The 10,172-nt window shown below is 35.4% G+C and overlaps 1 pseudogene; it reads left to right on the forward strand.

The window, feature by feature from the left end:
- The first annotated feature begins 7,784 nt into the window (after nt 1-7,784).
- LOC143641214 (26S proteasome non-ATPase regulatory subunit 7 pseudogene) lies at nt 7,785-8,687 on the forward strand (annotated as a pseudogene).
- The last annotated feature ends 1,485 nt before the right edge of the window (nt 8,688-10,172 follow it).

Below are 10,172 nucleotides of genomic sequence, written 5' to 3' on the forward strand. Positions count from 1 at the left end.
AATCATAATTACAGTTTGAGAGTTTTATATTCAGTTATAATTAAGTAATTCTGTCATATTTGGATTAATTAAGTATTATCAATTAGAATAAATCATTTATATTACTTATTTAGCATACATCTCACTGATAGAATATTTTTTCATGAGTTATTACACATTAATCAATTCCCTCATTTGAATGGGAAAGAAATTTATAGATTGATGGTCTTCAAATATTGTGTTCTGTTTTGCTAGACATATATACTACATTTCTCAATCAAATGTTCATTTTATTGGGGCATAGGGTTGAGTTCAGAATAAGGAAAATAAGTAGTCATGGTGTGTGTGTGTGTGTGTGTGTGTGTGTGTGTGTGTGTGTGGGTGTGGGTGTGTGTGTATGTAATATACACAGTTGTGATTATTTTAAATATATCTTCTAATGTTATCTTTAAAATATTTCATAATATGGGTACTAATACAACACTGATATTATAAGTAAGGAAAAAAATCAAAAAGTCTTAAGTGTCTAAGAAAGTACATGACTTGTTCTACTCTTCAAGAGTAAGGAATCATGTATATTCAGTTGATGTTTGTCAACAAGCTGCATATGCTTTGGTTTCTAGAACCTGTAAATATATTGCCTTACACAGCAAAACAAAAAGGAAAAAAAAGGCTTCACAGACATGATTATGTTAAGGATGTTGAGATGGGAGATTGTCCTGAATGTTTTTGTGGGCCCAGTTGAATCACGAGTTTAAAATAGACATGTTTTGCTGGCTAGAATCAGCTGGAGATGAGACTATAGAAGAGCAGAGAAATACAAAATTTCTGGCTTTGATGAATAGAGAAAGGGGACCACCACACTTCATGGAACACAGCAGCCTCTGAAGTCTGCACACAGCAAGGAAATGGAGTCTATCCTAGAAGCTCAGGAACAGAATGCACTAGCTCCCAGAGTTTCATTCTAGCCCAGTTAGACTCATATCAAATATCTAACCCATAGAACTATATGATAATATATTTGGGCTGTATTAAACCACTTGTGTTGTATTTCTAAGTTTGTAGAAATTTGTTACAAGAGCAGTAATAAAATAATGCAGGTGTTTCAATAATGGAGATAAAATTACAAACCAGAGAGTAGATTATCTTTTCCTGACAGAGTTTACAATGTAACAAGAAACATTAGTAAGACCCCATCAGATTATTGTACCTTAATTTTAACTGGGGCTGTGGAAGGAAAACATAAACGCTATAGATCATAGAGCATAAGGTACATGGCATATATAAAAGGAAGTGCCACTGACTGAATATTATTTGGGTTCCAGCTAATAAGTGTACTGTTTTACAGTAAGCCAAAACTGCAAGTTTGTTGAAAGGGAACTGAGATGCTAGAAAGAACTGGAAGTCATCAAGGTTTTAGGCATCAACTATAACTTTAAAAGAATTATTTTTAAATTATAAGCTGTCTGATACCCAGAAAATATGAACTCTATTTTTAAAATCACAAATGTCCTCTAAAATTGATAATCTAATAAATGTTCATCTTGATTAAAGTGCATGGGAAGCTGGAGTTTAAGTTATTTGGTCACAAAGTGTTTCTAATAAAACAAATTAATTCAAATGCTGCAATGCTCTGTCTTCTTCTTTTACACTATAATAGAGATGATTTAATTGTCATCTACTCTCATGGAACACAGCCAGGGATTAAGCTGATGAGGTTGCAAACAATAAAAAATAATGAGATGTGGAAAAAAGAATCATTGCTTAGTGAAGGAAGTCTTGCTTTACTCTTTCTTGACAGCAGAACTAATTTAAAAATGATCCCCTTGTTCCTGACCAGCTTTGCATGTGTTTTGATTGTGTCCAGTGAGGGTTTTCAACTGGTTTTCTTTTTGATGTAACAGAGACACTCATCCCCAATAGGTTTTTCTGTGTAGGTTCCAAAGTGCAAAGTGTTCTTAACCTTAAGTGCGAGGGATGTCTGTGCAGTTTGATTTTCTGTGTGATTACTTCTGATGATTGTCTTTCTTTCCATGATGATATCTACTTTTCCAGCCAGATTGTTTTTCAAAAGAATTACATTTCCTGGTTTTATAGAGAACAGTGCTCATTTACTGAAATACGAACTTGAAATTCTGAAAAAGAAACACCAAATTCTCATACTAATCTGTGAAGTAGGTATAAATTGCAATAATTTTTATTTCAGACTGAGGTATCTCTAAAAAAGTCTAGTTTTGCTGCACGATAGAAATATTACGTTATTCCTTTTATTATTATGTGCAGAATGTGGCAAAGTAAGAACATATACATATGCAAGCATGTGTGTGTGTGTGTGTGTGTGTGTGTTTATGTAAAATGGGGTATAATATTACATTAAAGGAAAAAGTTCAATCAAATAAATGACCATTTATAAATAAACCAGAATTCAATTTTATTTATTTATTACAGTATTTCTCACAATTATATAAGTCACCCAATGGTTACCGCCTCATCATGCACAAACAGACACAAGTATATACATACACTGCACTGCATTTATGAGTGTATGTGCTCTGGTAAAGATAAGTACCCACCGAAAATTTGCTTATAATTTTACAAATTATATAATAAAGTTCTCTCTCTCTCTCTCTCTCTCTTTTTTTTTTGTGATGCTAGGGATTGAACCCAGAGCCTTGTACATGTGCGGCAAGCACTCTACCAACTGAGCTATATCCACAGACCCTTGGATTCTCTTTTAACATAACATAGAACAATCTATGCACATGATTTTTCACTTGAAAATACACTGAAAGAAGATCCACTTCTGTTTGACCTTTCTTATCCATATTCTATAAATGAGTACCTAAAATCCAGTGTATAGCCAAAATGTTTCTGTTGACTGCGGAATAACTGATTTTGAGGCAATGGATGCTGGTGAGTTTTTATGGCATGACATAATAATGGTCTTACAGAAAATGAACCTGGTTAATATAATTTTATATTGTTACCAGTGGAACTCCACAAATATCATCATACAACTCATTATTAAAGCAAAACTACATTTATTAAATCTCACTGAGCCAAGGAGATACATATCTGTGACAAAATTTCAGTGTTTTGATAGGAAGAACTGAGAGGAAGAGTTTTGTCGCTGTGACTATAGCTCAAAGAGTCAAGTGAGTCTCTCAAGATGAAAAGCAGACTGACAATGGGCAACACTTAGAGCAAAGAGGTTCAGGTGGTTGTCCACAGTAAGGGGAGATTATGAAACAAGTTTTGATAACGATTGTTGAATAGGTAAGCTGTTCACCTATGTTGCTTCAGAATTTTTTTTTTCATTTATTTCCTGAAGAAAACATTTATTTTATTTTTTGTTTTTTTAATAAATTTTAAATTTTCTTTCTAGAAAAAAAGGTTTATAGCAGAGAGAGGAGAAAAAAATACTAAACTAACATTGGCCTAAGTCTTTTCTCACTTCAGAGCTGTCTTTCCTGTCCTTCAATCTGACATTCAGAAGAGGCCATTATTATGTGAATCTTGCTCCATCCAGAACCACACTGAAGGTTTAAAATACATGATTATGTCAGTTATCTGTAAGTTATTCTGACCACTATTAAATTGTTTTTTCTATTCCTTGTTTGGATGAACATTTTTTATATCATTTAATAAGATAGCATCTATTCATAACAGTTTGAGATTCTGGAAATCATAATGTTATGGACAAATGCAAAAGGAAGGATTATGATCAATATTTTAATCTGATTCCCAAAGAGCAAAAAAATTAATATTAGTCCAAAAGAACAGATTTTACTCTCCATCCAGTAAGCATAGCAAACCATAGATGAGAATCATATTAGTTATCTATTTGTGCATAAGAAATTATCCCAGTGAATAATGATTTAAAAATAATAAGTATTTTCTTTCTCTTAGTATTTTGGAGGTCAGATTTTCAGGAGTAGCTTATAAAGGAGCTGATTTTTTTTTAAGAAAGCTGATTTTTTATAAGAATCTTCAAGAAATTAATATGTATTTATTTATTGGCTGCAACTGAAATAATCTTAACTTTTTAAAATGTGTGCTTTTTAGTTATATATGACAGTAGAGTCTATTTTGACTGGCTTATACAAATATGGATTATGTTTTATTCTGTTAGGATCCCAGTCTTGTGGATGTACACTATGGTGAGATTCACTGTAGTGTTTTGATGTCTTGACTATGTAGAACATCTGCTGGTGAATCGCTGTTGGTTTGTGGGTGGATGGACTCAGTTCTTCTTAATTTGCATTCTTCCTAATGTCACATGGGCTATTCACAACATCACTGTTGGATTCCTCCTGATTAAATGACTCAGAGGCCAAAATGGAAGCCACATCAGTCACATTCTGTCACCCCATCATACTTTGTAAATCATATAGAACAGTTTTATGACAATGTAGGGAGAGACTATATGAGTTTATGAATAAGAGGAAGTGAAGATATTTTAACTCACCCACCAAAACTCATTCTGAAATTTAACTCCCATTCTGAGGTTTTAAGAGACAGGAAACAATCTGCCTATGATATTTAGAGGTGAGACATTTGGGAGGTAGTTAAACTTCAATGAGGCAATAAGGGTGGGGAGCTAATCGGATGAGACTGTGGCTTTAGAGGAGAGAGCAGAGCTAATAAGTTCTGTCTAGCCATGTGATGTCCTACGCCCCTTGAGAGTCCCCACCAGCAAGTAGGACCTCACCAGATGTAGTAGTTACTAGATTTTGAACTTTCAAGTCTTGGAACCTTGAGCTCAATCATATACCCATTTTATTTATTTACCATGGCTGTTTGCCATGGAAGAATGTATCTAATTATCTAAATTATGATATATGAAGTTGTTCTGTGGGACTTCTTGTGAGTATTATAAAACTCATAAACTTCTATAGATATGTAAGTATTGCATTCTTTATCCTGAAGTATCCCCCTGCAATACTCAGAATGGTCAATGTGAGATCTAGAACTTCTCTGATTAAAGTCATCAGGTTTGCATTTTCATTAGCATCTTGGTTGAGTTCTGTGGCCTAATGCATTATATAGCTTTCCTGATATCACTAAGTCATAGTATGAAATTTCTCAACTTTTATGCATTGTATAAATTCTGCTGTCAAAAGATTAAATGACAGAGGAAAACTTTGAAGATTTTTCCTTGAGTGGTTAAGATTTAAACTCTGGATTTGAGGCTCTGTTTTTCCTTCTTTTAAAAATTGAATTATTTAGGAAGAATTTTTTTTGTCTTTTGTTTTGTTTCATTCTTTAAAGGGATGGAAATAAAGGTACAAAATAGACACTGAATAATAGTATTGGCATTGAGAAATATGTGCTAAATTTCCAATTGTGTTTTCTTCCTATGGTTACTATAAAAATGGTCACACAGTGGTTTAAAACAACATAGACTAATTTTTTTTACCATTTCTCTTGTTTAGAAGTTCAATACAAGTCTTTCTCCAGATTCTAGAATCCAACCATATTCCTTGACTTAGGTTCTTGCTAGGTCCTTGGGGTGCCATGAAAAAATACCATAGACAACTGACATATATTTCTCATTATTAAGTCTGGGAAGTCTAATATCCAGATGTTGGCAGATTTTTTTTTTTTTTTGAGGAACTACTTTGTGGTTGGTAAAGGGCTACCTTCTCCTCTACTAATTTGACCTTTCTCATGTACATATTCATAGAGAATGAAGAAAGAGGTAGATGGGGAGGAAGTGATAAAGACACACACACCTACCCATACACACACACTCAGACAAAGAGAGAGTAAGGGGGAGGGAGGGAAGGAGGGAGGGAGGAGAGAGAGAGAGAGATCTCATAACTCCATGTTCTTTTGAGGACACTAATCCCATTAAAAGGGCACCACAATCATGATATCATCTCAACATAATTACCTCCCAAAGGCCCTAATGTGTTTATATCAAATTTGGAATTAGTGCTTCAACATATCATTGTAACAGTTCCTTGTTGCATCCTCAAAGGTAGAAACAAATTGGAAGTTTTCATACATGATAATAATCTGGATCTTTTTGTCTCTTTTCACTTAGGAAGATTGTTGTGATTATATTTGAACCACTGAAAAATCATTATATTGTCATTACTTTGTGGTCATTTAACTTAAATCACATTTTGCCACATCTATTTGCCACATAAGCTAACATATTCATAAATTTTAGGATAAGGACCTTGGGCATCTTTGAGGGGTCAACATTCTTCTTACCAAATCATTTAGGTTCTGTGAAGTCAGTTCTATGAGTCAGTAGGTTTTATTATAGCAAATCCAGTAGCAATTGTTAGGGTTGATCAACCATTCAAGCATTAATCAAGGAGAGACCTCATCACACAGGGAAGAAGTAGATGAAACCTGCCTTTAAGATCTGCAAATGTACGAAATGTATTAAACATATCCCACTCCCTCTCTATCATCTTTCCAAGAGTCTTCTTTTTGAATGTTTAGTTGCAGAAGCAGTCTTCTATAAATGGCTCATGAGTGCTATATTCATTGTTGTTTACCTCCTAGGATGTCCTGAGTAGCTTTTTGTTTAGTTTAGTTTTGTTTTTGCTTTTTGTTATCTAATTCCTGGTGTCTGCCAGATAAAATGTCTATGAGTGCTGAGTCTATTTTTTTTAAACAGAGAGAGAGAGAGAGAGAGAGAGAGAGAGGGAGAGAGGAAGAGAAAGAGAATTTTTTAATATTTATTTTTTTAGTTTTTCGGTGGACACAACATCTTTATTTTATTTTTATGTGGTGCCGAGGATTGTACCCAGCATCCCGCGCATGCCAGACAAGCACGCTGCTGCCTGAACCACATCCCCAGCCCCAAGTCTAATTTTTGATGAACCCAAATGTTTCATCATAAGGATTCAGTGATAAAAAGAGATAGCTGGCATCCTAAGGAAACTATTTGCAAAAATAGCATGTCTTTACTAAAATTTGGACAAATTACAGCTAGCTCTTAATCCCTTCTAGTCAATGACAAAATATGTCCATAGAAATATTAAGAATAATAACTTTAAAATAAACATAATTGAAGGCATTAGAAGAGAAAATTAGGGAGAGCTGGGGCTGCTGAGTCACCAACATGCTGGGGAAAATACAGTGCCCTGGGTAGGCTGGGGACTAAGGTGGGATGTCGGGTACCCTGACACATCCACTGGCACAGACCAATGTGGGTTCATGAAGCCAAGTGCACCCTGAAACTTGCTCCTGCCGCCAGTTGGGGGCCTGGGATGCCTGTTCCCTTCAATGAAAGGTGGGTGATGCTAGAGTATGGAGGAAAGGACAGGCTTCAGTTGACACTGACTCCCTACCTCCAGGCTCCTGCTTATCTGTCATCTTGCCCATCCTTTTTCAATAAAAAGACTAAATTGATATCTTAGGAAAGCAATTCGACTCCTTCAGAGGCTTCTGTGCCTTGAAAGCTTTTACCAAAATTCTGTTCTCTGGTCCAAAATAGCTTCCTGAACCCACAGTGATGGTAAGTCCTGAAATTTTCTAAGTGGCATTCAGGTTTGAGGAATCTTAAAATGTAGAAGATGTGTCAGTATCTTTTTAAACAACAAGACCAGTTGGAGATTGGGGCACCAATGCATAAAGCATGGGGCATATGTTTCAGAATATTGGTTTCATAGAACCCAGGGCATAATAGTAGTATGACTTGAGCATCTTTATTCCTGAAGCGATTTGAGGATAAAGAAGTTGAGGAAAGTTCAAAGGAAAGAAGGAGGTCTGCCAAAAAAAAAAAAAAAAAAAAAAAAACATAAAGTTTGAATTTTTTCCAAGCATGAATTACTTTGTAGTCAATGTGTCGTCAAGTTTGGAAACTAGAATTGTATTGTGGTATACTCTTTTGGTGTCAGGGCAAAAGAAAAGAACTTGATGTGTCCGTTCGATTTTCAGTCTGTTTTGATGAAGATGACAAAGCTAGTTCTGTCTGGTTCTTAAATCATGATTATTTGGAAGACTTGTATGGAATGTTTAAGAAGGTTAATGCCAGAAAAGGAATAGTTGGCTGATACCACACAGGCCCTACACTACATAGAAATGACATCATCATCAATGAACTTATGAAAACATATGCCGCCCTAACTCAGAATTCATCATTATTGGTGTGAAGCCAAAGAACTTGAGGCTGCCCACAGAAGCATATATTTCACAGGAAGAAGTTCATGATGATTGAACTACAACTTCAAAAATATTTGAGCATGTGATCAGGGAAGTTGAAGCAGAAGAAGCTGAGGAAGCTGGGGTTATACACTTGTTACAGGACATCAAAGACACTGTCAATAATGGACACTCTTTCCCAGGGAGTTACAAATCAACTCCATGGTTTGAAGGAACCTCTAAGCATCTCGATATCAGGAGCTACCTGGAAAAACTAGCTACAGGCAAGCTGTCCATCAACCACCAGACCATCTACCAGCTGCAGGACGTCTTCACCCTACTGCCTGATGTCAGCCTGCAGGAATTTGTCAAGGCCTTTTACCTGAAGACTAAGGACCCAATGGAGGTGGTGTAGTGGCCTCACTGATCTACTCTGTAGGTGCCCTGCACAACCTCATCAACAAGATTGCCAACTGGGATGCAGAGAAGAAAGAAGGGCAGGAAACAAAGAGAGCAAAAAGAATAGGAAAGATGACAAAGAGAAAGAAAAATATAAGGAAAAGTGTCATGTGAAAGAAGAAGAGAACAAGAAGAAAAAGTAAAGCATGTAGCTTTTTTATTTGTAAATTTAAATCTTACAAACTAAATCAATCTTTTATACTTTCAGTGCTTGCTAAATGGCTGTCCTGACAAGAACTCTCTGCCATCAATCACTGAGTAGCATTAGGTGATGTAAAGGATAGAAAGACTGATCTCCAACTCATACTGCAGCCTCAGCTGCAGTGTGTTGGACATTATGATAGCTCAGGCTGCAGACTGTGCAAGAAAAGTGAAGATAAAACAACATAATATTTTTGGCATTCTTCATTCTTTATTAACAGGAGTTGAAATTTCTCCATTATGAGAGATTTTGGGGGGGTCTCTTTCTGATAAATGGCAAAATTGCTAAACAGAATGTATGGATCATGTACATTCTCTGGCTTGTAAACCTTAGTTCTGACACTTCTGAACTCTTGAGAACCTTGCCACGTTTTGAACCCCCAGTTCTGGCATTATCAGGGCCTGGGGTCCAGCTTCATGTATTATTTACCTTCAAAGACCCAAATAAGTGGCATGTTAAAAGAAAGAAAGAAAGAAAGAAAGAAAGAAAGAAAGAAAGAAAGAAAGAAAGAAAATAGATAGTGAGAAAAATAAAGAATAAAGGGATGCAGATTAAATGTGATAATCTATAGATTTTTCTCTGTAGACTTCAACTGGTAGATATTTCTATCTTGACTAGAGATCTGCATGATTTACAGATCAATGATGGAAACTGTCTACTTGCAAATTGTGTTTGCTGCTGTGAGAATTCTAAGAATCATCAATGAGTTTGTAGTTGAGTAGCTTTTCCATGATTTGAAGACCTCTATCTCTGTACTTGAAATAGTAATTCAGGAACAATCCCTTAAAGAGCTTTGGTTTTGCTAGTTGTAAATAATGCATGATATTGACCTTTCCATCGAGATCTTTATCTCAGGTCCCTTCCAGAAGACCAGGCATCAGATTTGAAAAGCAATACTACACACATTGTTTAGGAAAGTATTGAGATAAGGATTCTGGCCTTTTTGATAAGAACAGACCTCTCTAGTCCTTACAGAATTTACTTAAACAAGGACATTTTAGCATCAGAGGTAATAATCCCAGACACCATAGTGGCCTGTTACTAACTCAGCCCACAAATTATGAAGATCTCTGTGAATTTTATCAATTCTTCTTTAAGAATTACTTGTGTTCTTTTACCTTTTCTAAAGAAGATAAAAACAAGGGAGTCTGATTTAATAAAAAAAATTGCCAAATCTATTAAAATTCTGATAAAAGCATTTTCCCTTCTGGGTACAGTGGTACATGTCTATAATCCTGGGGACTCAGGAGGATGGGACAGAAGGATTGCAAGTTCAAGTCAGCTTTAACAACTCATTGAGAACCTATCTCAAAATGAAAAATCAAAAGGGTTGGAGATGTGAACAACTTTGGGTTCAGTTTTGAGTACCATAGAAACAAACAAACAAAAAGAAAAAACAAAACAACAACAACAAAAAACATTTCCT

This window comes from Callospermophilus lateralis, unplaced genomic scaffold (assembly GCF_048772815.1).
Source record: "Callospermophilus lateralis isolate mCalLat2 unplaced genomic scaffold, mCalLat2.hap1 Scaffold_91, whole genome shotgun sequence".
Taxonomy (NCBI): Eukaryota; Metazoa; Chordata; class Mammalia; order Rodentia; family Sciuridae; genus Callospermophilus; species Callospermophilus lateralis.